This window comes from Balaenoptera acutorostrata, chromosome 2 (genome assembly GCF_949987535.1).
Source record: "Balaenoptera acutorostrata chromosome 2, mBalAcu1.1, whole genome shotgun sequence".
Lineage (NCBI taxonomy): Eukaryota > Metazoa > Chordata > Mammalia > Artiodactyla > Balaenopteridae > Balaenoptera > Balaenoptera acutorostrata.
The window spans coordinates 155,481,952-155,489,054 of record NC_080065.1 but is presented as its reverse complement, the minus strand read 5'-3'; positions in this window follow the sequence as shown (position 1 = coordinate 155,489,054).

Below are 7,103 nucleotides of genomic sequence, written 5' to 3'. Positions count from 1 at the left end.
TACAAAATAACAGTAATCAAGTTGCTCACCGAGGTCAGGAGAACAATGCATGAACAAAATGAGAATTTCAACAAAGAGATGGAAAATATAAGAAAGTACCAAACAGAAATCACAGGGCTTAAAAATACTATAACTGAACTAAAAAAAAAAAAAAATCAATAAAGGGGTTCAATAGTAAACTACACCAAGTGGAAAAAAAGGATCAGCAAACTCAGAGAAAGGACAGTAAAATTAATCCAATCTGAGGAACAAAAAGAAAAAAGAATGAAGAAGAGTGGAGATAGCTTAAGGGACTTACAAGACACCATTAAATGGACCAATATATGTATTATAACGGGTCCTAGAAGGAGAAGAGAGAGAGAGAGGAAGAAAGCTTATTCAAAGAAATAATGGTTGAAAACTTCCCTAACATGGGGAAAGAAACATGTCAAGATTCAGGAAGCATAGAGAGTTCCAAAAGGTGAATCCAAAGAGACCCACACTGAGACACATTATAATTAAATTGTCAAAAGCTAAAGACAAGGAGAGAATCATAAAAGAGAAAAGAGAAAAACATCTTGTCACATACAAGGGAACCCCCATAAGACTATTAGCAGATTTTTTTCAGCAGCAACTTTGCAGGCCAGAAGGGAGTGGCATGATATATTCCAAGTGTTAAAAACAAAAAAATCCTGCCAAACAAGAATACTCTACCAGGCAAAGATGTCCTTCAGAACTGAAGGAGAGAGAAAGAGGTTTCAAGACAAGAAATGCTGAAGGAGTTCACAACTAGACTGGCCTTACAAGAAATGTTAAAAGGACTTCTTCAAGCTGAAACAAAAGAATGCTAATTAGTAACGGGATAATACGTGAAGGTATGTATCTCACTGGAAAAGGTAAATATAAAGTTTAATTTAAAATACTCATGTTGTAATGGTGGAGGATAAATCACTTATAACTCTACTAGGAAGGTTAAAAGACAAAGTAATGAAATAAAACTACAATAATTTGTTAATGGACACACAAGGTAAAAAGATGCAAATTGTGACATAATAAAACAAAATTCGGGGGAGGGGAGTAAAAATGTAGAGCTTTAGTATGCATTCAAAGTTAAGTTGTTATCAGCTTAAAATAGACTGTTATAAATATATGTAAACTCTATGGTAACCACAAAGGAAAAACCTATAGCAGATACACAAAAAATGAAAAGAAAGGAATCTAAGCACACCACTACAGAAAAACCACCAAATTACAGAGAAGAAAGCAAGAGAGGAACAAAGGAATTATAAAACAGCCAGAAAACAATTAACAGAATGGCAATATTAAGTCCACACCTATAAATAATTACTTTAAATATAAATGGACTGAGTCTCTAAAAATAGGAACTTGGCTAAGATGGAAGAGTAGGAAGACCCTGAGCTCACTTTCTCTCATGAGCACACGAAAATGACAACTATTTACAGAGCAACTATTGATAAGAAAGACCTGAATCTGCCAGAGAAGACCTTCTACAACTAAAGATATAAAGAAGGAACCACAACGAGACAGGTAGTAGGGGCAGAGTCCAGGTACTCTGGACCCAAGACCCATACCCTGGGAAGATGACCCACGAACGGGAGAATAATTACAATTGCAGACGTTCTCCCCAAGGAACAATGGGTCTGAGACCCACATCAGTCTCCCCAGCCCAGGGGTCCTTCACTGGGAAGATGAGACCCCAGAATGATTTGGCTTTGAAGGCCAGTGGGGCTTACGTTTGGGAGACCCAAAGGGCTGTGGGAAATAAGAGACTCCACTCTTGAAGGGCACACACAAAATCTCACATGCTCTAGGATCCAGGGCAGAAGCAGTAATTTGAAAGGAGCCTGAGTCAGACCCACCTGCTGATCTTGGAGGGCCTCCTGGACAGACAGGAGGTAACTGGAGCTCACCCTGGGGACACAGACACTGGAGGCAGCCATATGGGGGAGCTCATTCTACCATATGGACACTGGTGCTGGCTGCCATTTTGGAGTCCTCCCTCTACCTTATTAGCACCAGGACCCAGCCCTGCCCACCAGCTTATCTGCACCAGTACTGTGACGCCTCAAGCCAAGCAACTAGCTGGGCAGCTCCCAGCACGTAGGCTGCCTTAAGACCCCCTGAGCTCACAGTGACACCAAGACATGACCCTGTCCCCCAGAGAACCCGGAACTTGGCCCCAAACACCAGTGTGCAGGCACTAGCCCAGGACCCCACGGCCCAGCAGTCAGTGACCCCAGGACCCAGCTCTGCCCACTAATGGACAGACACCAGCCCTGCCCACTAGCAGACTGACACACCAACTCTACACTACCTTGATTACAACAGTTTTATAGTAATTTTCAAAATCAGGTAGTACATGTTCTCCAACTTTATTCTTCATTTTTAAAGTTTCTTTGGCAATGTCAGTTCTTTCCATTTCCATATACATTTTAGAATCACATTTTTAATTTCTACAATAAAGGCTGCTTGGATTTTCATTGAGATTGTGTGGAATCCATAGGCAAATTTCAAAATTCAGTTTTTGCTTTAGATACTTTGAGGCTCTCTTGTTAGGTGCATATATGTTTGGAATTGTTCAACCATCTTGATAGATTGACACCTTTACCATTATATAATGTCCTTCTTGATATGTAAATTCATGTTTATAAGGGACCTCAGGGATTTGGAGGCTAACATGGAAAAATACCAGACCATGAAATGCAGTAACACACAGTAAGCTTTATTGCATGGTACTTGGACAGGATTGCCTGAGAGAGGAAGTTCCTCACAGCATAAGACTATACAGAGGCTAGAAGTCAGGGGCCACCATCCAGGAGGGAACTCCTGGGGAAGAAGGGAACTGGAGGGAGAGCTTACATGTCTACATAATGTTGCTAAGTAACATGGCAGCCATCTGTGTATGTCTTCCTTAGAAAAACGTCTATTCAGATCTTCTGCCTATTTTTTTTTTTTTGGCTGTTGAACTGTATGAGTTCTTTATATATTTTGGATATTAGCCCCTTATCAGACATATGATTCGCAAATATTTTCTCCCATTCAGTAGACTGCCTTTTCATTTTGTTGATGGTTACATTTACTGTGTAGAAGCTTTTTAGTGTGATGTAGTTCCACTTATTTTTGTTTTTGCTGTCAGATGCTTTTTCAGCATCTATTGAGATGATCATATAATTTTTATCCTTCATTTCATTAATGTGGCATATCACATTGGCTAATTTGCAGATGTTGAACCATCCTTGCATCCCTGGAATAAATCCCACTTAATCATTTTGTATGATCCTTATAATGTATTACATTCGGTTTGCTAATATTTTGTTGAAGATTTTTGCATCTATGTCCACCAAGGATACTGGACTGCAATTTTGTTTTTTTTTTTTTGGTTGTTTGTTTCAAATATGCTCTTGCCCCTTTCTCTCTCCTCTTTCTGGGATTCCTATTATGTGTATGTTGCTATGTTTGATAGTGTCCAGTGAGTCCCTTAAACTCTGTTCATTTTTTTCATTCTTTTCTGTTCTTTAGCCTAGATAATCTCAATTGGCCAAATCTGATGTTGAATCTCTCTAGTTTCTCATTTGTTATTGTACTCTTCAACTCCAGAGTTTTTATCTGGCTCCTTTTAATAATTTCTGTCTCTTTGTTGATAGTCTCTACTTGGCATTGCTTTTATGGTTTCCTTTAGGTCTTTGTCCACGCTTTCCGTTAGCTCTTTGAGCATATTTTAAATTGTTGATTTAAAGTTTTTGTCTAGCAAGTCCAATGTCTGGGCTTCCTCCTGGACAGTTTATTAATTTCTTTTTTCCTATGTATGGGTCATACCTTCTTGTTTTTTGCATGTCTTGTAATTTTTGTTGAAAATTGAACACTTTGAGAATTATAATGTGACCATGCTAGAAATCAGATTCTCCTCCCTCCCTAGTTTGTTGTTGCTGCTTGTTACAGTCATTGCTCCAATTTTATAAAATGACTTTTCTAAACTAATTTTGTAAGGTCTGGGTTCCTTGTTGTGTTTGGCCACTGAAATCTCCATTCCATTAGCTTAGTGATCAGCTAGTGATTCATCAGAGATTTCCTGAAATGCCAAGACTCAGCTGATTTTTCTTGATTAATTGTTCACCTTGTTGCTGTAAACCCTTGATCAGTTTCCAGAGTCTAAAAAATGTGGTTCTGACTGTCCTTGCTAGTTTATTGGCTGATTTTGTGGAGGGACAGGCTTTTGCTGTTTCCTATCCACAATTCCTCTCTGATATCACCCACCATTTTACTTTTATCTAAGAAAAAGAATGGAGATTCTATCTATCTACCTACTATCTATATCTGCTATGTAGAAAGAAAAAAAAAAAAAAAAGGAAAAATAAACCATGAAATTTAAATGGTTCCTGGTGGGAGAAGGAAACAGTGATGGAAGCTGTATTTCCTTAAATATACCTTCTTTTGTAGATTTTATTTTGGATCCACATATTTTACAAAATTCTAAAAAAATTAAAATATTAAAGGATTACCTAAACAAACTATTCTCAGAGTCATAAACTTGCTAAAGTCTAACATTTATATGGAGAAATTGAGATCTGAATTCAAGTAGTCTAACTACAGATGCTACAACAGTCACTATTATGCTAAACTAGGTAGTATTGAGAGACATAACATAGGTAAATCACCTAGCAAATCAATAAACATTAGCTCCCTTCCACCAATACCTTACTTGAGGAGAGAAAACATAATTACTTTGTCATCTTTGTTCTAGGCCCATACACAGGGCTCATGATGTCTAATTAGTGAAAACCAAATAAATCAAGGCTATGATTATAAACATTTGACCATAAGGCCACTTTTTGAATAATGATGAGGAAAAAAAGTGCCTACTAGAATAGTCATGTTAGTTTTACATTTTCCTTGTAAAAATAAAGGTTTGAAAAAGACTAATTATTTTTGATTATGTAAACATACACGAACACTTCCGTTGACTCCAACATGGACACCCCACTGGTACCTGAATAAAAGTCCTCATCAAAATCGAAATACCTCCCACTCCTATTTTTCTGTTACCACCACCACTAATGCACATATAGCAGATATATCCCTTTCCCACAGAGTACCACGTCCTATTTTGCCAACAACTCTTGACCACTTTGCTTCTTTAAACAGTATCTTAAATCCAACCACCACTCTATATTCCCACTGCCATTGCCTCAGTTCATACTTGTATTTCCTACCTGGACTACCAAATGGCCAAACTAGTCTTTTCTGCTTCCATTCTTATCTTTTTCTAAATTCATTTTCCATTATGACTCCAGAGTGTTTTTACTGAAAATAAATTGAACAGTTTATTAAACCTTTTAAATTTGTTCAGTAATTGCTTTGCTTATATTGATTATTCAGTTGCTTCTCATCATTTAGTGTGGCAGTTTTTCAAAATATATTCCTAAAAGACTCAAGACTCAGTAGAATTGCTTCAGTCCCCATGAGTGATAAGGCAGACGCTGGATGGATAATGTTCTCATCCCTATTCTTTAACTCTCAATCACAGTTGCTCAATTTGTTTATAAGTCTTTGTAAGTTTTCGTTTGTAAAATAGATTTCCCTAACTCACACTCTTCATGATTTTGCTCCTAACAATCTCTTCAGATTCAATTTACTGTTACTGCTCTTCGCAAGCCCTATACATCCAGCCATCTCAAAGTCTTCAGTTTCCTGAATTAGGGATGTTGTTTCATACCTTTATTGGTTGAACAGATATTTCTTCCACCTGTAATGCTATTATTCTCTGTGCCTTCGGAAACCACTGAAGAAATCTCAGCTTAGAAATGATGAAAATTAAAAAAAGCCCCCAGAGGCAGTTTCTTGTTTCCTTCTCTGTTCCTATAGCACTCTGTACACGTTATTACAACCTCTACCACTCTACTTTTTTTCATCGTTTACTAATGCTTGTGACCTTGGGCAAATAACTTAACCTCTTTGAGCCCTTGAGTTCCTCATCTGTAAAATTAGGATCAGTAAGGTATAATATCTAGCTCATAGAGATGTTGGGAGGGTTAAATGTGGTAATATGTGAAAGGGCTTAAGAGTGCTTGGCACATTAGATTTATTCAAATGTTATATATAACTATTATTACTAGTAATAGTACCAACTACCACTACTCATCTATGTGGGTCTATTAAACTGTGAGCTCTGAAGGCTTACTTTTGCACCACTAGCACCTAACTCATGATAAAAACTCAGTGTTGGAAGGAATTGATCTACATTCTATAATATGCAGGAATATGGTGGTCATTCATGTTATTATCCTCAGGTTAAAATTATTTGTTCTCTAGTGCCTTCAGCTACTGCTTTTTATAAGAAATATTATTTAATATGAAATTTCTAACTTCCTTAAGAGTATACTTTTTATAGCAAATTAAAAGTTTATTAGTTGATTTATTTAGAAGTGAGAGGCAATTTCCTTTTGCCTAACATATTTCAATAGACATCTAATTAACCCACTGTTAATGGTTAAGTATGTGTCAACTTGGCTGAGCCACAAAACCTAGATATGTTGTCAAACATCATTCTAGATGTTTCTGTGAGTTCTTTTGAATGAGATTAACATTTAAAGCTGTGGACTTTGAGTAAAGCAGATTTCCCTCCAGAATGTGGGTGGGCCTATGCATGCAATTAGTTGAAGCCCTGGATAAACAAAAGGCTGACCTCCCCTGAACAAGGGAAGCTTTTGTAGCAGACAGCTTTTGGACTTGAACTGTGCCATCAGCTCTTCTTTGGGTCTACAGCCTGCCAGCCCACTCTGCAGATTGTGGACTTGTCAGCCTCTCTATTTACAAAATGCAGTTCCTTAAAATAAACTTCTCTTTCCAATACATCCACTTAATGTATACATGAAATTAAGTTATAGACCAGGCTATAATCATTTACAGGAAAAAGTCTTTATTTGTAAAGTTTAGAATTGAAAATATATATTATATGTGTATGTGTGTGTGTGTGTGTGTGTGTGTGTGTGTGTGTGTGTGTGTGTATATATAAATTATATGTACCAGGGAATTAAGAATCCCTGAAGTTTCTTTTTTCTTCCTTTATTCCCTTTTTTTTTTTTTTTCCTTTATTCCCTTTGATA